The sequence below is a fragment of the Grampus griseus genome (assembly GCF_964374135.1).
Source record: "Grampus griseus genome assembly, chromosome: 2".
Taxonomy (NCBI): Eukaryota; Metazoa; Chordata; class Mammalia; order Artiodactyla; family Delphinidae; genus Grampus; species Grampus griseus.
In genome coordinates this window covers 100662181-100686084 of record NC_139018.1, presented here as the reverse complement: position 1 = coordinate 100686084, position 23904 = coordinate 100662181, and the positions used below count along the sequence as shown (strand labels likewise).

Sequence of the window (23904 nt, the reverse complement as noted above, 5' to 3'; positions counted from 1 at the left end):
TATATCTTCTTTGGAGAAATGTCTATTTAGGTCTTCTGCCCATTTTTGGATTGGGTCGTTTCGTTGATATTGAGCTGCATGAGCTGCTTGTTAATTTTGTAGATTAATCCTTTGTCAGTTGCTTCATTTGCAAACAATTTCTCCCATTCTGAGGGTTGTCTTTTCGACTTATGGTTTCCTTTGCAGTGCGAAAGCTTTTAAGTTTCATTAGGTCCCATTTGTTTATTTTGGTTTTTATTTCCATTTCTCTAGGAGATGGGTCAAAAAGGATCTTGCTGTGATTGATGTCATAGAGTGTTCTGCCTATGTTTTCCTCTAAGAGTTTGATAGTGTCTGGCCTTACATTTAGATCTTTAATCCATTTTGAGTTTATTTTTGTGTATGGTGTTAGGGAGTGCTCTAATTTCATTCTTTTAAATGTAGCTGTCCAGTTTTCCCAGCACCACTTATTGAAGAGGCTGTCTTTTCTCCACTGTATATTCTTGCCTCCTTTATCAAAGATAAGGTGACAATATATGCGTGGGTTTATCTCTGGGCTTTCTATCCTGTTCCATTGATCTATATTTCTGTTTTTGGGCCAGTACCATACTGTCTTGATTACTGTAGCTTTGTAGTATAGTCTGAAGTCAGGGAGCCTGATTACTCCAGCTCTGTTTTTCTTCTCAAGATTGCTTTGGTTATTCAGGGTCTTTTGTGTTTCCATACAAACTGTGAAATTTTTTGTTCTAGTTCTCTGAAAAATGCCATTGGTAGTTTGATAGGGATTGCACTGAATCTGTAGATTGCTTTGGGTAGTAGAATCATTTTCACAATGTTGAGTCTTCCAATCCAAGAACATGGTATATCTCTCCATCTGTGTATCATCTTTAATTTCTTTCATCAGTGTCTTATAATTTTCTGCATACAGGTCTTTTGTCTCCTTAGGTAGGTTTATTCCTAGATATTTTATTCTTTTTGTTGCAATGGTAAATGGGAGTGTTTTCTTGATTTCATTTTCAGATTTTTTCATCATTAGTGTATAGGGAATGCAAGAGATTTCTGTGCATTAATTTTGTATTCTGCTACTTTACCAAATTCATTGATTAGCTCTAGTAGTTTTCTGGTAGCATCTTTGGGATTCTCTATGTATAGTATCATGTCATCTGCAAACAGTGACAGCTTTACTTTTTCTTTTCCAATTTTGGTTCCTTTTATTTCTTTTTCTTCTCTGATTGCTGTGGCTAAATCTTCCAAAACTATGGTGAATAACAGTGATGAGAGTGGACAACCTTGTCCTGTTCCTGATCTTAGTGGAAATGGTTTCAGTTTTTCACCATTGAGGACGATGTTGGCTGTGGTTCTGTCATATATGGCCTTTATTATGTTGAGGAAAGTTCCCTCTATGCCTACTTTCTGGAGGTTTTTTGTCATAACTGGGTGTTGAATTTTGTTGAAAGCTTTCTCTGCATCTATTGAGATGATCATATGGTTTTTTCCTTCAATTTGTTAATATGGTGTATCACATTGATTGATTTGCGTATACTGAAGAATCCTTGCGATTCTGGGATAAACCCCACTTGATCATGGTGTATGATCCTTTTAATGTGCTGTTGGATTCTGTTTGCTAGCATTTTGTTGAGGATTTTTGCATCTATGTTCATCAGTGATATTGGCATGTAGTTTTCTTTCTTTGTGACATCTTTGTCTGGTTTTGGTATCAGGGTGATGGTGGCCTCGTAGAATGAGTTTGGGAGTGTTCCTCCCTCTGCTCTATTTTGGAAGAGTTTGAGAAGGATAGGTGTTAGCTCTTCTCTAAATGTTTGACAGAATTCGCCTGTGAAGCCATCTGGTGCTGGGCTTTTGTTTGTTGGAAGATTTTTAATCACAGTTTCAATTTCAGTGCTTGTGATTGGTCTGTTCATATTTTCTGTTTCTTCCTAGTTCATTCTTGGAAGGTTGTGAATTTCTAAGAATTTGTCCGTTTCTTCCAGGTTGTCCATTTTATTGGCATAGAGTTGCTTGTAGTAATCTCTCATGATCCTTTGTATTTCTGCAGTGTCACTTGTTATTTCTTTTTCATTTCTAATTCTATTGATTTGAGTCTTCTCCCTTTTTTTCTTGATGAGTCTGGCTAATGGTTTATCAATTTTGTTTATCTTCTTAAAGAACCAACTTTTAGTTTTATTGATCTTTGCTATCGTTTCCTTCATTTCTTTTTCAGTTATTTTTGATCTGATCTTTATGATTTTTTTCCTTCTGCTAACTTTTTTTTGTTTGTTTGTTCTTCTTTCTCTAATTGCTTTAGGTGTAAGGTTAGGTTGTTTATTTGAGATGTTTCCTGTTTCTTAAGGTAGGATTGTATTGCTATAAACTTCTCTCTTAGAACTGCTTTTGCTGCATCCCACAGGTTTTGGGTTGTCGTGTTTTCACTGTCATTTGTTTCTAGGTATTTTTTGATTTCCTCTTTGATTTCTTCAGTGATCTCTTGGTTATTAAGTAGTGCATTGTTTAGCCTCCATGTATTTGTATTTTTTCCTGTAACTGATATCTAGTCTCACAGCGTTGTGGTCGGAAAAGATACTGGATACGATTTCAATTTTCTTAAATTTACCAAGGCTTGATTTGTGAACCAAGATATGATCTATCCTGGAGAATGTTCCATGAGCACTTGAGAAGAATGTGTATTCTGTTGTTTTAGGATGGAATGTCCTATAAATATATCAGTTAAATCCATCTTGTTTAATGTAACATTTAAAGCTTGTGTTTCCTTATTTATTTTCATTTTGGATGATCTGTCCATTGGTGAAAATGGGGTACTAAAGTCCCCTGCTATGATTGTGTTACTGTCAATTTCCCCTTTTATGGCTGTTAGTATTTGCCTAATGTATTGAGGTGCTCCTATGTTGGGTGCATAAATGTTTACAATTGTTATATCTTCTTCTTGGGTTGATCCCTTGATCGTTATGTAGTGTCCTTCTTTGTCTCTTGTAATAGTCTTTGCTTTAAAGTCTATTTCGTCTGATATGAGAACTGCTACTTCAGCTTTCTTTTGATTTCCATTTGCATGGAATATCTTTTTCCATCCCCTCACTTTCAGTCTGTATGTGTCCTTAGGTCTGAAGTGGGTCTCTTGTAGACTGCATATATACGGGTCTTGTTTTGTATCCATTCAGCCAGTCTATGTCTTTTGGTTGGAGCATTTAATCCATTTACATTTAAGGTAGTTATTGATTTGTATATTCACATTACCATTTTCTTAATTGTTTTGTGTTTGTTATTGTAGGTCTTTTCCTTCTCTTGTGTTTCCTGCCTAGAGAAGTTCCTTTAGCATTTGTTGTAAAGCTGGTTTGGTGGTGCTGAATTCTCTTAGCTTTTGCTTGTCTGTAAAGGTTTTAATTTCTCCGTCACAATTTCTCCGTCACATCTGAATGAGATCCTTGCAGGGTAGAGCAATCTTGGTTGTAGGTTTTTCTCCTTCATCACTTTAAATATGTCCTGCCACTCCCTTCTGGCTTGCAGAGTTTCTGCTGAAAGATCAGCTGTTAACCTTATGGGGATTCCCCTGTGTGTTATTTGTTGTTTTTCCCTTGCTGCTTTTAAAATTTTTTCTTTGTATTTAATTTTTGATAGTTTGATTAATATGTGTCTTGGTGTGTTTCTACTTGGATTTATCCTGTATGGGACTCTCTGTGCTTACTGGACTTGATTAACTATTTCCTTTCCCATATTAGGGAAGTTTTCAACTATAATCTCTTCAAATATTTTCTCAGTCCCTTTCTTCTTCTCTTCTTCTTCTGGGACCCCTATAGTTCGAATGTTGGTGCGTTTAATGTTGTCCCAGAGGTCTCTGAGACTGTCCTCAATCCTTTTCATTCTTTTTTCTTTACTCTGCTCTGCAGTAGTTATTTCCACTATTTTGTCTTCCAGGTATCTTATTTGTTCTTCTGCCTCAGTTATTCTGCTATTTTAAATTTTAAATTTCATTTATTGTGTTGTTCATCATTGTTTGTTTACTCTTTAGTTCTCCTAGGTCCTTGTTAAACATTTCTTGTATTTTCTCCATTCTATTTCCAAGATTTTGGATCATGTTTACTGTCATTATTCTGAATTCTTTTTCAGATAGACTGCCTATTTCCTCTTCATTTGTTAGGTCTGGTGGGTTTTTACCGTGCTCCTTCATCTGCTGTGTGTTTTTCTGTCTTCTCATTTTGCTTAACTTACTGTGTTTGGGGTCTCCTTTTCACAGGCTCCAGGTTTGTAGTTCCCGTTGTTTTTGGTGTCTGCCCCCAGTACGTAAAGTTGGTTCAGTGGGTTGTGTAGGCTTCCTGGTGGAGGGGACTAGTGCCTGTGTTCTGGTGGATGAGGCTGGATCTTGTCATTCTGGTGGGCAGGACTGCATCCAGTGTTGTGTTTTGAGGTGTCTGCGAACTTCTTATGATTTTAGGCAGCCTCTCTGCTAATGGGTGGGGTTGTGTTCCTGTATTGCTAGTTGTTTGGCATAGGGTGTCCAGCACTGTAGCTTGCTGGTCGTTGAGTGGAGCTGGGTTTTGGCGTTGAGATGGAGATCTCTGGGAGATTTTCACCATTTGATATTACGTGGAGCTGGGAGGTCTCTTGTGGACCAGTATCCTCAACTTGGCTCTCCCACCTCAGGGGCACAGCCCTGACGCCTGGCTGGAGCACCAAAATCCTGTCATCCACACGGGAAAAATATATCCCACCTCCAAAGACAAAGGAGAAGCTGCTAGTGTTGGAGGGTCTCCTGCAGAGGTGCGGGGTGTCTGTGGCTCACCACGGGGACAAGGACACTGGCAGCAGAAGTTCTAGGAAGTACTGCTTGGCATGAGCCGTCCCAGAGTCTGCCATTAGCCCCACCAAAGAGCCTGAAAGAACCCGACAATTTTAAATTGACCCAAAGAATTTAACTGAAGAGTTAATTAAATTAAATTCTTTGAAAAGTTTAAAAAATCAACTTCATTTTCTTTTATAGCAAAGATATAAAAGACAATATCATGTAAGTAAGTTTGCCAACTCACAGGAGCCATTTCATAGTCGAGGAGGATTTTCAGCAAGCAAAAAGAAGGAACTGTTGCGAGGAATACAGTGTTGAATCTAGTAGGATTCAATGTTAGATTTGAATCTAGCATTTGCCAACTAAGTATCAAATGAACTCTGGTGGATTACTTGCTCTTGTGCACTTGATCAGTCACAGGCTTGCTCTCCCTCCCTCCCTCTCCCTGTCTTTCTCTCTCTAAGCCCCAGTTTCTTCATCTGTGGAATTGGAGATAAAATGGGAAAGAAGAAATGAACATTTAATAAATGCCTTTTAAGTGTTGGGCCTTGTGATGGACATTAGATACATCCTTCCATTACATCATCCTCAAGGATACAGCAAGGCCAGAATTACTATCTCCATTTCACAGATTAAAGTAGTGAATCTCATATAGACATTTCTCCAAAGAAGATACACAAGTAGCCAAGAAGCACATGAAATAATGCTTAATATTATTAGTCATTAGGGAAATGAAAATCAAAACCTCAATGAGGTTTTCTCACCCACAAGGACAGCTAAAGTAAAACAGACAGACAAACGTTGGCAAGGATGTGAAGAAACTGAAACTCTCGTAAATTGCTAGCCAGACTGTAAAATGGTGCAGAGCCACTTCAGAAAATAGTCTGGCAGTTCCTCAAATGGTTAAACACAGATAGAACTCTATTTCTGAGCAATTGTATCCTGAGGTATACACTTAAGAAAACGGAAAATATGTCCATACAAAAAGTTGTACACCAATGTTCACAGCAGCGTTATTCATAGTAGCAAAAGTAGAAACAATTCAATTATCAATTGATGACTGGATAAATAAATGTGGTATATCCATCCAATGGAATATTATTCAGCATAAAAAGAGATGAAGTATTGATACATGCTAAACACAGATGAACCTTGAAAATATATTAAGTGAAAAAAAAAAGTCTCAAAAGACCACATATTGGATGATTCCATTTATATGCAATGTCAAGAATAGACAAATCCATAGTGACAGAAAGTAGATTAGTGGTTGCCAGGGGGCAGGTTGAGGGGAGAATGAGAAATGACTTCTAATAGTCACGGGGTTTCTTCAAGGAGTGATGAAAATGTTCTAAAGTACAGTGGTGATGGCTGCACAACTGTGAGACTATACTAAAACCACTAAATTGTATACTTTAGAAGAGTGATTATAGTATCTGAATTATATCTCAACAAAGCTGTTATTAAAAATACTGAGTTTCACAGATTTAAAAATAACAGCAAAAGCACTTCCACAGTTATGAATATTAAATAAACTAATAAGCTAAAGCACTCTGCATGATGTCCCAGACACACTGAAAGTTCTTAATGAAACGTGACCTCCTTTTCCCTTTGTCAAATGCAGAAACAACAGAAGTTAAATATGATTTTGATTCTAACCTGATAGCTTAATAAGCTACCTATCTCTTGTCATCTGATTAGCAAAGAAGGAGCAAAAATATATGTTTATAGGTAAACAGTTACAGTCAGGAAAATTAGAACATGCATATCAATCATTAGTATGAAAGAAAAAGGACTTATTAACTGGGCTACATCTGAAGCTGAACTAACTATAATGAAAATATACTGAAGACAACCAAATTAGTTATACACAACTCCAAAGAATCCCTCCCAATTCTATCAGCAATCGTCTCATGTACAATGAAGCTGTAGCCATGAACATCACTTCCTTTTTAAAAAAGAATACTGTTGTTCAAATGAATTTGGTAAACCCTAAATTGCTGTAATTTCAGAATTAGATATTCTAATGTTCAGGAAAGTACGTATTTTTAAATCTCAAAACAAACAAGCAAAAATTTGTGTCCCATGCTATCACATGGCTCTCCAGAGAACCGGCAACAGTGATCAAAACAATACAATAGGCAGATCCTTATATGCCTATTAATTTATCACCCCAGGTGACAGTGAAGAATAGACAGGAAACCTTTCCCCACGGGGCACCATTACCTCCAGGAAGAGTTCTCTATATTTATTCTTATACCTTCACTGGGGGTGACCACTGAATTATTTGACAAATAATTTTACTACTGATTACTTTATTCTCACATTCATTCATTCAGTGTTTCACAAATACTTCTCAAACTTTGTAAGAGTTCCTACTTTGTTTAAATTGGTGTGGTAAGCCTTGGAAAGAGAGCCCAAAACCTAAGGGAACCAAAAATTCTCTATACAAATGGTGATGGCATTTATATGATAAGTACAACTCTCCTCAGTACAGCCTGCTTTTACTTATATGATCTGTGGATGACCAAAAAGTATTAACACTGAAAATGTTCCTTAACCATCTCTGTCTCCTCCAAGTTTGGCAGAACTTCTTATACATTATAGGTGTTTTGTACATGTTTACAGAATGCAGGAATGAAAAATGAGAAGGAAGAATAGAGAGAAGAACAAATTTATTGTTTTTATTTGTTTTCATGAAAAAGGACCCTACTCCTCACTCCAGCTACCCCAATGCACAAAACAGAATGCCACACTGGACTGACATAATTAGAGCCAATTATAGAGAATCTTCATGATCTATAGTTACCCTGTGCTGCCTTGTCACAGAAAATTTTCATTGAACAGTAACAAATATGTAGCATAGAAATCCCCACTATGCCCTTTTTGGACCCACTGTGGGGACTAAATGATCAGATAATAAAGTAAAAGTGGTAGATGCAGACTTGTTTTGGGCACATTAATGAGAAGGATGCAGGGATGTGACCAAGCAGCCAACGACCAATATGCTTAACTTCAATCAACTGAGGTTTTCTAACATGTAGATTATGGGGAGGGAGCAGTTTTGGTTTTCACTTCTTACGGCAACATCCATGAGCAACGATTCTCAAACAGGAGGGACACAGAGCACATTATTTTGAAGGGGAAGAGGAATATCTGTGAAATTTGAAGAAATATTTCAGTATACCTTTCAGGTTTTATAAATAAAGAGAATAAAATGCTCCACCAAATTTTGCTAATAAGATTATAAAGATGATACCACAAGTAGGCATCTTTGAAAAAAACTAATGAACTAAAGACAAGGTATCAATTTAAAAAATCAGATTCTTTATACACAAAATATAAGTATGATAAACATGAAAATTATAAAATATTGTATTAACTGGAGCTTAGTTGCTTTTATACCCTTTCTCCAATTCTAGTATTCTATATGCGAAGAAAACAAGCTTAAGAATAGCTTCTATTTACAGCGGTGCTACCCAGACATATACCTTTTACTTAAAGGGTTATAAAATAATTTAAAACTATATAAACAATAAAGAGGAATTTTTAAAAGTATACTACATCTTATACTTATCAAAAACATCAGAAGTATTAAATTCATCACTGTTAAGGGTTAAGGGAAAACTTGCTTTCCAGAAATTCTGTGAGCTTAAAAATAATAAAGTAAAACGTATCTACTTTTATCTAGCACCTCATCACAGGTGCTCAGAAATTCACTCTTAGTCTTGTATTTTCAAGTTTAAAGGCTAATGCATAATAATTTTCTATTTACTTATTTCATGAGTACCACTTCTCATTCTACCTACAGGTTTGCCCAGGGTAACAGTAAAATACTAATCACTTCATTTATGGCTTGTCTTAACTGGGTGCATCAATCATATTACCAATTATAGCAGTAGCTGTAATGATTTTATTCAGGCTGACTGGCTGGATCCACTACAATAAAGTCTAAAGAATATTATAAAAAGTCTTTAACTTCTCTTTTATTTTAGGCCCTTCCATTGGAGAAAGAAGAGCAAGGCCAGCTACACTTCAGGCCTAAAATCACACTTAGTATTCTCAGGTTTTCACAAAGGCCCCAAATAGTTTTCCAGAGAGACCTGGCCAGGCCATGCAGCCAGATCTTGGAGTGGCGGCTGAACCTGAGCATATGCAAGCTCAGTTATCTGTCCCCATTTGGGCCTGCATCATTACTCCTTTCAACTTTCCCATACAGTTGGTGGTTTCTTCCTGCGGAGGTAATGCTTAACTATAAGGAAAAACAAAGAAATAAAATGAGGATGGTGTGCCAGTCTAAGAAAAAAATGAATGCTTTGAAACCCAAGACATTTTCTCTAGTGAAAATATCATGCATCGACATGATATTAGCAGTGGGAGGCCAGTAAAAGTAACATCCTGGGGCACAGCCACCTGTTTTCTCCATTTCTGAGGAGGAAATGAAGCTGTCACCTGCAACACCTGGGAAGTCTGGGAAGACCCATGGAATCAGTCTGATCTGCTACACAAAGAGGGCACCAACCATGCTGGCTAAGAGGAAGTCCGACAGACCACCTTGAATTTCCAGGAGATGACAACCACAACCAAAGACACCCAAGTACACTGGTTCCCAAACTTTCAAGCCAGTCCCAGACCACCTGCAGTATTATTTGCCATAGTTATACTAATTAGTAGTCTCTTCACACCTTTTTGTTTGTTTAAATTAAGTCGTTGAAAAAGAGAACAATAATTCTTTGCGGAATGAAGTGGAAGTAGAAATATGGAAACTGAAGTATGTGAGAAGTTCCAGTAGAACATAATAGAAAATCAGCAGCGCTTGCCATAAACAGAAACCATTCCCACCAAAGATGCTGAGCATGAGGCCTGCTTCTCCTCCTTTATTTTTAAAATTGTTTTCTTTTTTTGCGCAGTCAAGTTTTTTTATTTTTATTTTTTTATTGAAGTATAGTTGATATACATTATAGAAGTTACAAGTTTACAATATAGTGATTCACAATTTTTAAAGGTTATACTTCATTTATAGTTATTATAAATATATTGGCTATATTCCCTGTGTTATACAATATATTCTTGTAGCTTATTTTCATACATAATAGTTTGTACCTCTTAATCCCCTACCTTTGTATTACCCCTACCCCCTTCCTTCTCCCCACTGGTAACCATTAGTTTGTTCTCTGTTGTGACTCTTTTTCTTTTTTGTTATAGTCACTAACTAGTTTGTTGTAATTTTTAGATTCCACATATAAGTGATATCATACGGTATTTGTCTTTCTCTGACTTATTTCACTTGGCATAATACCCTCCAAGTCCATCCATGTATGTCACTCTTTTTTATGGCTGAGTAGTATTCCCTTGTGAGACACATCTATATCTATCTATCTATCTATCTATCTATCTATCTATCTATCTATCTATCTATCTATCTATATCTGTTGATGGACACTTAGGTTGTTTCCATATCTTGGCAATTGTAAATAATGCTGCTATGAACATAAAGACAACCTACCAAATGGGAGAAAATACTTGTAAATGATATGACTGATAAGGGGTTAATATCCAAGATACATAAACAGCTCATATAAGTCAACAACAAAAAAACGAACCACCTGATTTAAAAATGGACTGAAGAGACATTTTTCCAAAGAGGACATGCAGATGGCCAACAGGCACATGAAAAGATGCTCAACATCATCAGGGGAATGCAAATCAAAACCACAAGATATCACCTCACAGCTGTCAGAATGGCCATCAGCAAAAAGAACACAAATAAATGCTGGACAGGGTGTGGAGAAAAGGGAACCCTCGTGCACTGTTGGTGGGAATGTGAACTGGTGCAGCCACCGTGGAAACAGTATGGAGGTTTCTCAATAAAAATAAAACTACCACATGACCCAGCAATTCCACTTCTGGGTATATATCCAAACAAACAAACAAACAAACAAACACCAAACCCCAAAACACTCATTCTCCTCTTTTAAAAAGGAAACTCACAAGAGTTAGAGAGGTGGTAGAAATGTTAGCAGCAAATAGAGATTGTCTACCTAACCAGAAGAAATGAAAAAGATCTTAAAAGGATCGAAAAGGAATCTCACCCTGGGATTCAAAGTTATTTAACTCTGTAACAGTATCCCAAATAAATAATTTCAAGAAATTTTAAAATAGTCTTTAGCAGTGGTTTCAGCTTCAAAGTAAAGTTCATTACTAAAAATTATACTAATTGTGTACTTTTTTGCAAAAGCCTCTGACTTTCATTCACTTAAGAAGTCCCTTCATTCATGTTCATCCACTTCATTGATATAGCCAAAGCCATGTAAATCAAAATAGCAAAGAAATAAAGTTTAAATTTAACAAGAAAGAAATGCACAGCAAAGCAGGTTTTAGTAATGTTTCATCTTTCATAGCTGTGAATGTGAATCTCCTTTTCTTTTTTTGTTATATAAATGTCAATCATTATTTTAGTATTTAGTTTAAGTGTTTGATTTTCTCAATTGATCCACTCAATTTAAGATTAAGATTTAAGATTTTTTTCCATTCAATCCTTTAAAACAGCTATATTTAGTCAGTCTGTCCTGCTTAATTTACACAACAATATAACATAACTACTGTTCTTCTTCACCTGGAAAGTCTTCCAAAAAAACATTTTATGTAGACAGAATAAATCTCTTTAAAATCTCTAGTTTTTTTTTCTACAGCTAATGAACACATGTTCAAATTTATAAGCCTCAGTTTCACAAGGTTTAGTTTACAAGAGGGCTACTGACTATACATTTTCCTGTAAATTGCACTCCAAATTTAATTTTATTTAAATGACATATTCCAAAGGTCCTAATGAAAATGAAAACAGGAAAGAAAATGATAGGGTGAACTGGTTCTTTGGGTGGTTCTATTTGAAGCTGAGAAATTATAGCAGCAGTATAGCATTGTGTTGTAAGAGTATAGACTCTGGAGTCAGAGACAGCTGAATTCTACTTCCCAATTCCTAACTTCTTAGCTGTTGAGGCAGGTTTGCTAGCTGACTTCTCAAATTTGTTCCTTTACCCATAAAACAACTTTGCTATAAGTAATGAATGAAATGATTAATATAAATGAATGAAATGATTCATTTAATATAAATGAATAAATGATTCTTATAACATCTGGCCCATAGGTATGTGCTGAATGAATTGTAGTTGTTATATAACCATCATTATGAGAAGTACAGTCTTTCTTTTTCTTGGTTTCTGGTTTTAACACAAGTATAATCAAAGTTCTGTGATGGTGCTTCATAAAAATCAAATGTTTCCCTCTCCTAAGATTGCTTAAAGTCTGATGAAGGGGACTTGAAGCTATAATGGAAGGCAAATTTCACGATTTCTTAAAGGTGCCATAGAAAATATAAAAATGAGGGAAAAATCAAGCAAGGCTTTTTAAAGTAAGTGATATTTGAGGAAGACTATGAAGCCTGGGTATGTTTTTTGCAGAAGAGACGAAGGTAAGAAGCAGGAAAAATGAAAACATCTTAGATTGAATAACATAGAAGACAATAAATGTTAGCAAATAAAGAATATATGAATAAAAATCTCTATTTTATTCTGATCTCACACATGGACATACTGTGTTCATCATAAAGAAAATATACAGATGACAACCAAATTAATTATCTACAACTCCACAAAACTCCAAAGAATCCCTCCCAAATCACTCCAGGAACAAAGAAGCTGTATCCATGTACATTACCCTTTTAAAAGAAGAATACCATTGTTCAAATGAATTTGGTAAGCTCATTGGAAATACTCTAAGTTCAGAATAAAGTGAATTTGTATTTAGTACACTTAACAGAAATGTGTTCTGTAAGTAGTGACAAAGTCTGGCTCTACCAATCAGTGAAGTCAAGCTTCATTTTTGTCCTAGACTAGCAGAGGGACTTCAGTTTTCTCCATCAGTCATGTAACCTCACTGGTGGATAAATCATCATTTATACAGCCTCTGAACCTCATTTCAGCCCCAGACCATACCTTAAAGAATGCCACTTCTTCCAGTTTCAAAAAACTGCCCTTCATAAAAATCCTGTTCCAGATTACCTTTCAGTATCAGCTCATTTGCAGAGCAGAGCCATTAGGCATTTTGAGTCCACTTAACAACCAAGTTCTTCCAGTCTCTCACTAAACAAGTTACCTGTTTCGCCAGACACTACCTGACTTCTCACTCAGGTGGTTTTCACAGGAGCCATCATATAGAAAAAACATTCTTAAGAAAAGAGTCACTCTCACAGCTCCTGTGAGTAGGCATTAAGTTATGATGGGGCCTACCAATTTAAATGTGATAGCATTATATTCTTCAAGAAGCTGGCAATTTAGTGGGAAAGAAAGATGTGCATGCAAATAATCATAACACAGCCGAAACACATAGAGAGCTACAAGTCATGAGAATCCACCAATGGCAGGAATCACATTATTCATCTACAGTTCAAAAGTAACTCAACAAACAAATATTGAGCATCTGCTATTGTCTATCAAGTGTTGAACAGAGCACGGGGTGGGGGGAATGAATCAAGATATCCTACCCTCAAGAAATGTCCATCTAAAACAAGTGCACACACAGGGAACTCAACTCAATGCTCTGTGGTGGCCTATATGGGAAAAGAATCTAAAAAAAGAGTGGGTATATGTATGTGTGTAGCTGATTCACTCTGCTGAGCACCTGAAGCTAACACAACATTGTAAATCAACTATACTCCAATAAAATTTTTTTTAAAATATCCAACTGGAAAAAAAGTAAAGCAAGTACATACAAATAGCAAATTTCAGTATAACATGTACAGGATGCCATGGACACAGAGAAAAGGAGCCCTGAGTTCAAGATGGGGGAGTTTAGGCAAGACTTCCGAGAAAAATTAAAATATGAGTTGAAAATTCCAGGAGCTCAGGGTCATAACTGCTTTCCATACCAATGAATATTCAAGTAACTAACATAGTATCCAGCAAATGATAGAAACGCACTAAGTTTTTAAATGAAGTGGTAATCAGTCAAAGAGAGGTGTGGAGGGCATTTCAGTTAGAAGAAACAGTGTGAGAAAAAGCATGCAAACATGAAACAGTCTGAACTAAGCAGGTAACTATAAGCAGGCAAATAGTATTAGGACCTAAGACTCAAGGCAAGAAGTGATTGGGAATAAGGATGAGATATGCGAACGCCCTGGATTTCACTGAGGTTCTGAAACACAATGTTGGTGGTCAAAAAATGTCTAATATGGTAATGTAAACAACTGACTTTATTCTTCAAGAGATACAACGCACTATGCGAAAGAAGAGGAAGAGATTAATTGCAATTTACAACTGCCAAGGGAGAACATGGTACTTATTAAATTTATGCTAAATCAATGATATTGTTATCACACTGCCCATTTCTTTATGAGTTACAACAGTCCCAAATCAAGAGTATAAATTGTCCATATGGAGTGAGGGCTGCTGGATAATGTGAGAGGAAGAAAAGATAATCTAGCTCTTGATTTTGTGTCCAAATAATATAAATAAGTAACTTAAATTATACTAGCTGGTTTACAATTATTTGACTACAGAGTCTCAAAAATAACATACAGTATATGAGTCCAGTACATAGAAAATACTAAAAAAAAAAAAAAATCTGTGAAGGTACACATGAAATAAATAGCCCCTCATTAACTGCAAATTCATGATTAACCCATCACATGATAGAACAAACTAATGAGTTACTCTAAGAAAGTGGTGGGTAGGTAGTACAGTCATAACTCCTAAAAAAAAAATTGCTAGCTTTGAAAACCTGAAGAATTTCTTGTAAGTGTACCTTATGGAAAGTACAAAATATTTTCAAGTAAGTATTATGTAAATATACAGATATGCAAGTTCCATTTTTGGCTAGTTAAAGCAGCATTTAAAATGAATTTTAAGAATGTTAACAACTTTAAAAACACATAGGCTGATTTTGCACTAGTTAAGCAAGAGAAGAAAAACTGGAAAGGAAATAGAAAACACATTAGACACAAAAAACTGAAAATACATTGGCTGCTTGGCTGTCTGCCTGACAAGGCTGTTGCAGTAGAATGACTAGTGATTTGATCCAGACAGGTGAGTCTGAGGAAGTAACACACATATGAACAATACAACTACTAACTGAAAAATCTATAATGAAATATTTCTCCACAGATATGAAGTTCAGAAGGTTTCTGACAATTGCTCTGTAAGTTAGGTAAATATCACTGTCTGATGCTGATCAAACTGGCCAGATGTCAAAGTATAATTGAAAAAGAAAAAATAGATAAAGATATTTCAAAAGAACAGCACATATCTCAGATCCAAAGCACCTATTAAAGGGAAGAGAGGCCCTTCATCTGTGTGGTTTCTAGTTCAATCATATCCAAAGACTCAAGAGGCAGTGACTTTTTAACATGGGTTAACAGAAATAAAAGTTAATCTGCTCAGACAAAATTCTTTCCTAATGAATCACTGCCCTTCAGTTAGCTCTTTTATTTAACATTTACAAAGGTTGGTATTGACATTTACTGTATGTCACTGCCAGGGGACCAAGCTGTGTCTATACTTAGAAATAACACCATGGAGATGAGGTGGAGTCATAATCAATGCTGAAGCTTGCCTTCCTTGTACTGCCAAATACACCCTGGCCTAGCAGCCTCATCCTAAATACTGCAGAGCCAATTAAATCGATCACTGTATTGAATACAAGATAAGCCTTCTGCACTGCAAGAAGTGAAAGAACAAAGATAACAGAAAAAAAAATGATTCAATAAAAATTATCAACAACAAAACTTTAATATGATTCCCTGCTATTTTTCAGTGGACAGATTATGTAGTTGAATATGATCTCTTTACAAAATAAAAACAATTTTTTTAATATCTGCAAGTTTTCCTAAATCTTTTGCGATCTGTAAAACTGCTTTTGAAATTACACAATTGTTTTAGCAATAGTTCTCATATTAAGAGCTGCAGGATTCAAATGGAAATAAAATGACCTTATCCAAAACTGAGGGAAATGTTATTACAAATTTTGATTTATCAATAACAGAGAATGTTTATTGAATACTACCAATGTGCTTAGGTAGTATGTTAAGCTCTTTGCACTGAGTACGTCCTTTAATTCTCAAACCAATCCTGTAACTTAAGCATAATCACTATCCTCTATTTATATATAAAGACCCTAAAGAAACCAGAGCCAGAAGTTTGAACCCAGGTAGTCTGACATCAGTCTTGCTGCAGGAAAGTAGCTCTTACTTACAGTAATGAAGTAGTTTTGTTCATTCAAAGCAGATTTTAAAATTATACTAATGTGAGAGGTCATTTTCTATCAAAGTGAGTAATACCTAATTATAAACATGATTTTTACTATAAAGAAGAAATTAGTATGCTTTTTTCCTACCTTTTTTATCTTATTGGGTTTTTAAAGATGCTGGCAGTTGAATTTCAATATAAAGCATGTTTTTCTACTTTAGTTCTATTTTTCCTCATAAATAAAACTTGTCATTAAAAGAGTAAACTTATATGGTTAGTTAGCAGTTTGACACTGAGGCCAAACAATGATAACACATTCTTTGGAATGTGGAAACTTTGAAATTTGGGAACTTAGTACTTAAATCAACTCACACTCAGAAAAGGTAGTCAAGAAAAGTTGTTAATAAATCATTTCATCATATTGTCCCCAGACTTCTTCTCAATTACTCTATCACAACTAAACAAAATACCTGCTTCCCAGCCATTAAATTATGTAGGAAAAAATAAAATAAAGCTGCAGTCTAATTAAAATGAGAATGGCAATGACTATATAAACTATTCTAAACTATAATCTCTCAGAGGGCAAGATCTTATAGTTCTCACATATCATCTAAACAAAGAATTATTAAAAGAAAATCCATACTTGGAAAATATTATGCAACACTGTCTACCAGAGGAAAAAAATAAATAATTTATGAACCACCGAGTCCCATAATCTTATTTATAAACTAGCTATGTTAGGAACCTGGAATATATCCGTATGTGAGAAAATATTCATATGTGGAACCCAGGTTAAGTATAGTACGATGGTTTAAAAGCATATGCTTTGGAGTCAAGGAGACCAACATCTCCCTATCACTACTAACAGTATTAAGTAAGAAAGTACTTAATCTTGTGCCTCAGTTCCCTCATCTGTAAAATGAACATAACAACACCAATCTCATATGTTTTTCCTGAGGATTAAATAAGACAATGTTATAGAAACACTTAGAACAGAATCCAACATAGTGAGGTCCTGTGTAAATGGTAATCTGGGAACTGAACAGGAGATAAGAAAGATGGCATTTTCTTCCTTCTTTTCTGAGTACAGGTGGGAAAAGTATAACTTTTTCTTCTTACATTTCACTATATAATCCTCTCCTATTACCTAGCATCCCCCTGCTCTGCTGGTGCCCAGAGTACTCAACGCTTTACTATAGATCCCTTCAGTGATTTGTCATCCACGGTATATCACACTCCAAAATGACTGAATTCCCTTTTCTCTCAATTAAAACTTGTCTGCTAGGAATTAAGCAATCCAACTTGACTAAGTTTGAATAACACATTAACATTCTGAAAGATTATGCTTATTAACCCAAATCAATTGCTAGTAGAATATAAGGCACTGAGTTAAAATTTAGGCAAAAATAGATGGAACAGCCTTTCCTAAGAATTTGCCTACAGACTTGCTCCTTTAAGTCATTTCTACTAGTCACAGCTTCTCCCAACGTAAGCCAATGTCCACCATGTTCTGAGTATTTTCAAAATAGATCTTGTAGGTAGTATAAAAAGGACAATGATGTAGACAGATCTATGATAGCTTCTTGTCATGAAAAAGTGAAATTCATAATTAAAGATTTAAAAAAGTATTCAAAGTGAAAATTATATTTAAGTAAATGAGTTGAATTTTATTTTTCTTTTCCCAATTAAATCAAATGAACTATGTTCCTACAGAATGATCTAGAACTTAATGTCCAGACAATATTGTATTTTATACACATCATAAGTTTATTAAATACAAAGTCTGAGTCCAGAATAGTTCTTTGGCAGATAATGTTGTCTTTTTCATCTTGGTTCCCATACTCATAAGCATAGTGTTTAACATATAGAAGGCACTCAATAAAATATGAAGATACACGTGGTATATTAAAACTCTTATGGGAAGAACTATTACAATTTGTGCTATACCAAACCAATTTCATAAAAATGAACTGCCTGCCTATTGGTTTTCCACAGAAAATCAAAGCCACCTAGGCCTTACTGAAAGGATGGAACCTCAACTACTACACTCCAAAAGACAGCAATCTAAGCTGCCCTACTGCAGCTCCTCGGTATCTGAACAGCCACTGAGATCAAGTTGAAGTTTGGCCATGCACAATCACTCACAGTTAGTGGAGAGCTGAGGGCATTCCAAGCGAATTACTTCCTACCTCCAAGTAATCTGCCAAAATAGTTATCCACCTTCAGGGCACAGTTAACCCAGGGCTTGTCCCTGAAAAAGCTACCTAAAGCTTGGCTCCTTTGCCCTATGGTGTCAGATCACTAAAAATTCAAGTGAAATCAGGTCACATGGCCAGTCTGGCGTGGAGGATGGTCCTAAGACCTAGGACTTCCTGCTCAAATCTAGGGAGCTAGAACCCTCAGCTGCGAGAAGGTTCATGCTTTGGAACTGAAAAATTCCCAGTGCAACTCTCATTTCCACCTTCCCAAGATTTGATGAGGAGCAGAGGATTTCCCTTCCTTCTAAATCACATTATGGAAAGTATATACACTCCAGAAATATTCCTGTGATCATCCTTAAGGGTTTTAGTGCTTTCTTTATGGTATCTAAAAGAAGTAGAGGGGTTAGCCCATTATTCATATGCAACTTTTGGTAAATCCTCTGTTTTGGCCCTCTCCCCATTTACAAAGTGTTTATTCTTTTCAAGACACATAAATCAAACCTACCAATTCCTCTGTGCCACGCAGGCAAACTATGAAATCTTATCAAGGTCTGCTAATGAAGCCTCTCTGAGTCATCTTCACTCAATCAGAGTATACCAAGGGTCTCAGTTTGAATTAGCTCTCTCTCTCTTTAGGTATTAGGAAGGATAAGCAAGTGCCACTACCCGCCTAGTGAATCCAAAATTTCTTTTTTATGCCTGCAACAAAACCCTAAGAAAAGCTGTAGGTACTATGATTTCACAGAGTTTGGCCTGAAACTCCCTGGGATTCAGCTGTTCCATGCCTCTGCCCAGAGAGAAATAACAAGACATTCCACTAAGAAGCCAACCAGAAGCAAATGAATTCAGGCCTAGCCAGCTCTGTCACAGGTGAGCTCCATCTTTAAAAAAAAAAAAAAAAAAAAAAAGTAGAACAGGATCAGAACAAGCCAGAAAAGGGAGGACATTCAAATATGCCTTCATCTTAAGACCCTACACATGGGACTAACACTAAACATACTGCATCTGGGACAGGATATTAATGTGTTTTTCATTCACTGAAACTCTACATTTCTGTTCACAATTTTAGCCCAGTAACCCACACACCGCAATCTGAATCTCCTACTATCACAATCAACTCTTTTTTTTTTCTTTTTTTCTTTTTACTTAACAACTCAATAAATGTTGGGTGAGGCTTCCAAGTACCTTAATTTTAACATCTCAGTTTCCTCATTTATACGAGATGAATCAAGTCCGTTTTTAGCTTTCCACAGCCAATGCATTCATTCTATCTACGCCCAGCCCAAATAGCCTATAAACACAGACTGAGCCTCTCAAATTAAAGGATCTGTGGAACTGGAAAGAAGGCAGCAGACTATATTACTACTCTTGCATTTTTTTTCTTTCTTGTATTCAAAAGTCTCATTTTTCCCAATTAAAAACAAATAAACTTTCAACCAAATTCCCAAGAGCCTAGTCATAGAGAGAGGAAATAAGTAATGGGCACTATAGAAAAATGACTCCAGTTTCTCAAGTGCATAAGCATTTGTTTAGATTCTGTTTTAAAAGCAAGAATGTCGTACACATTAGATCAGAGGCTGTTAACACGGGCAAGAAGATTCAGCATCTTATAGTTTCATGCTATTTGTGATGCTACTCTATTCTGCCAGTGCTTTTAAAGGCAAAAGCATGATACTTTCCCCTGACTATAGTACACTTAAATGTTTTAAAACAGAATTCTGTAAAATAAAGTCTAAGTAATCAGATGAACACAAAGTCTTGGGTTTTTCTGGACCCAGATTGATCACGTTAACTAAATCTTTCCTACCGTGTGCTTTACTGACCCTCAGAACCATTATCTTTCAAGGCAATCCATTATGACACTAATCAGATATACTATACATTGTTATGCTACCATGAGTATGCATGGTGAGAAAGCTACATCTTTACAATTTGCTGGGCAATTTAGGAACGATTTTTACTTCTTCCAAATTTCCTCAGTCAGGTTTCCTGTGACACTAAATTATCTCCATATGTTCTCATTACAAATATCAGGACCATTTGAATCTTGAATTAAAATATTACTTAATCGATTTATGCAGCTTGATGGTCATTATACCTTCTCTAATTATGCTTCTTCACAAAGTAATGCTTTCTAGATACCTTACATGTGCATTTGCTTTGATTTGGGATTCCTAATAGTTGATTTAAGTACAACTGTGATTTACAATAACATGTAAGTGATTTAAATAAGAGCATTTAATGACATTAAATAAATCTCATAACTTTAATATTTTTATGAAGAGAGCAAGTTAAGCTACCTTTGACAATTTCTATTTACTGTAATATACAGTAGTATTCAATATTCATCTCAAAACAACCTAAAACACTATATATGACAAATAGGTTATGGCAAATAATCTAAGCTGGTTTAATTAGTTAATAGTTAACCTAGGCCATAGGTTCAAATTAACTAAATATAAATTAAACTATTTGATGTTAAGACAAGAGATAGAAAAATTCCAATATTCTTATAGAAAAGCCTAGGCTAACTAAAAATAATTACAGAATTATTCTTTAAATAGTACAGAATTTAATATTGTCCTGTTTACAATATTAATAATTATCACCACTGTGCATACTTCCAACTAACTGCTTCAAAGGAAATAAGAAATATATATTTTAAAAAATCAGATGTCCCATTCCCTTCCTAAGATAGGATCTTAGTACCTTTACAATAGCTGACATCTTAGCCCTTCTAGCTTTCCCCAGCTGACCCTGCACACTGAAGCACAGCTACAAATGCCCAGAGAAAGAAGACCCACTGGGAAAAATTGTACTCTGCTCAGCTTTGCATGCATCAGTGGGCTTCACACTAGATAAATATACCCCATAGCCAGATTAACTGACACACTGAAGTAAAAAGGGAAATCTGAGATTTAGCCACTTTATCTTAAACCTCTTTTTAAGTAAGGGGTAGTTTGTTTTTACTTCAGCTTTTACATATACAAAAAAGTCTGCCCCCAAGGACTCATCCACATTTCTAATAATAATCATTTTTAAAGTATTTCTAAAAACCTTAATTTACAGTGCATGATATTTTATTATGATTTTAAAAGATTCAGAATTATAGCCTCTGTTTTTCACAAATGACACAAATTTTTTGACAACACAGAACCAAGTTTTGGAAAATTTATTATTGGCTCTTTGTACACATATTTAAAACAAGACTTCTCTAAAAGCTTAGAAAACAATTTGACAAATTAGGTAGAATCCTTAAAAATCCAAGGGGAAGTTATGAATTAGCCTACTGATGTTTTTCTCAACTCCAGTTCCAAGAACCCTCCACAGTTCTCCCCCACATTTACCTCAAGAGACTCTAAGCCAGAACTCCAAGGTGTTGTTTGTCTAAAATACCTAACCCCAGGGATCACCAGAATAGCCTCACCTAGATTCTCAAACTCTTCCAGGGGAGCCAGCTTCCTGTGACTGGTGAAAAACTGAAAACTACAGAAGAGTTTCCTAAGTAGGATTAGCATTTTAGAGGAGAGGAGAGAGTTTTTCACATCTAATTGAGATTATAAATGGCAGTCAACTTAATCCTCAAACCTCATTTCTCAGTCAAGTAAAAGGGAGAACAGGCCCAGTCAAAATCCGTTGTTGTATCTTTCTACTTTGCCTCCCAGGGAAAGAAAGGTGTCAAGGATCAGCTCTAGGCAAAATTTATCATGAAAAAATTAACTTTAGGACCTTCTAATATTTTTCTCTGACATGCTTCCTACTACCTTTCCCTCACCCCAAGCCCTCTTGCTAATACTTTTCCATGTAAATTCTCAATTCTGAAATACAGATTATCTTGCTTTCTAAATATTCCCAAGTTGTTTATGTCCTCAAGAACACACATAAGGCTTTTGGTCTTTGATGTTTCCCACTCCCTATTGCCCAAAGGTACAATAATGCTGTGCACACAAAGTGAAGGACAAATGTTGATGAAAAAATTCTTCTTCTTACTTGTTAATAGTTGTACAGTTTCCTAAAAAGAAAAGTTCAAGAGACATTCCAGCCTTAGAAATACATGGATTTTGGGGCTTCGCTGGTGGCGCAGTGGTTGAGAGTCCGCCTGCCAATGCAGTGGACACGGGTTCCTGCCCCAGTCCGGGACGATCCCACATGCCGCAGAGCGGCTGGGCCCGTGAGCCATGGCCGCTGAGCCTGCGCGTCCGGAGCCTGTGCTCCGTGACGGGAGACACCGCAACAGTGAGAGGCCCATGTACCGCAAAAAAAAAAAAAAAAAAAAAAAGAAATACATGGATTTTCAGTGATTTAATAGGCCACAAGGGTGACTATTTTGGTCTAAATTTCCATTATAAATGTTTCTAGAAAAATAATCTCTGCACATCCTTGACCCTTCTCTTCCTCCTGTATTTCCTAACCTACTTTCCTATAATTTTTTATTTCCTTCAATTAATTTGTGTGTTCAGTCATCTATTTGTATATACTTTTTAATTAAAACTTTTCTTTTGAGGTAACTATAGATTTACATGCAGCTGTAAGAAATAATGGAGAGATCCTGAGAACTCTTTACATAATTTCCTTCATCTTATAATATCACAACCAGGATATAAACATTGCTACAATCCACTGATCTTATTCAGATTTCCTCAGTTTTTAAAAAATCTGTGTGCACACGTGGTGTTGGTCCTATACACTTTCATTAAACATGCAGGTTCCCGTATCCACCACCATAATCACGATACAGAACGAGGATTTGTCCTGTTGTTCTTTATAACCACATCCTCCTGTCTCCTTACCCTCTGGCAACCAACAATTTGTTCTCAATTCTATAATTTTGCCATTTCAAGAGTAGTATATAAATGGAATCACACAGTATGTAATCTTTTGAGAGTGGCTTTTTTTCATTCAGCCTAATTTACTCAACATCAATCTAAATCATTGCATTGGTTATAGTTCATTCTTTTTTATTGCTACATAGTATTTCATGGTATGAATATACCACAGTTTCACCATTTACCCAGTGAGAGACATTTGGATTGTTTCCAGTATGGGCTATTATGAATAAAGGTGCTATGAACATTTGTGTTCAAGTTTTTGTGTAAACGTAAGTTTTCATTTCTCTGGGATAAATGAGTACAACTGCTGAGTTGTATGGTAACTGCATTTTAGTTATATAATGAACGGCCAAAGTGTCTTCTAGAATGCCTATACCATTTTACATTCCCAATGTATATTTTCCTTTACATCCTTAGGTTAAATTCCTCACTGGCAGAGTTACACAGAGCCACAATGTATTTTTTTAATGGGTGTCATCTTCATAAGTATATTTGGGGCACTGCTTTCCTTCTAAGTGATCATCGTAAATTGGAAAGTTAAAAGCACATTCTATGAAGAAAAGAGTTGGGAAGTTCAGATGTACTGCAATGTCCTAAAACTGTCCAGTGCAGCAAGTTTGACCAAAGGAATCAGGGACAGATTTTTTTTAAAGATATAAACAGATACAGAGGATACATATAACAACATGCAAATTATGAGTGCATACATACGTATATCCCTCCAATATCTCTAGGGAAAAGTAAATTACAAACAGACACCTGCTACTATGCCAGTACTTGAAGATGCTTTCTACTAACTTTGTAAAACACCTAAAGATAATACTTACGAACTTTTTTTAGAAGACGCATGTTTGAAATCTTACTGT

General features: G+C 35.7%; 1 protein-coding gene across 9 annotated transcripts in view; it reads right to left on the bottom strand.

The window, feature by feature from the left end:
* Positions 1-23904, bottom strand: part of TCF12 (transcription factor 12) — a 381119-nt gene that overhangs the window by 164702 nt on the left and 192513 nt on the right. The gene's annotated exons all lie outside the window — the stretch shown is intronic.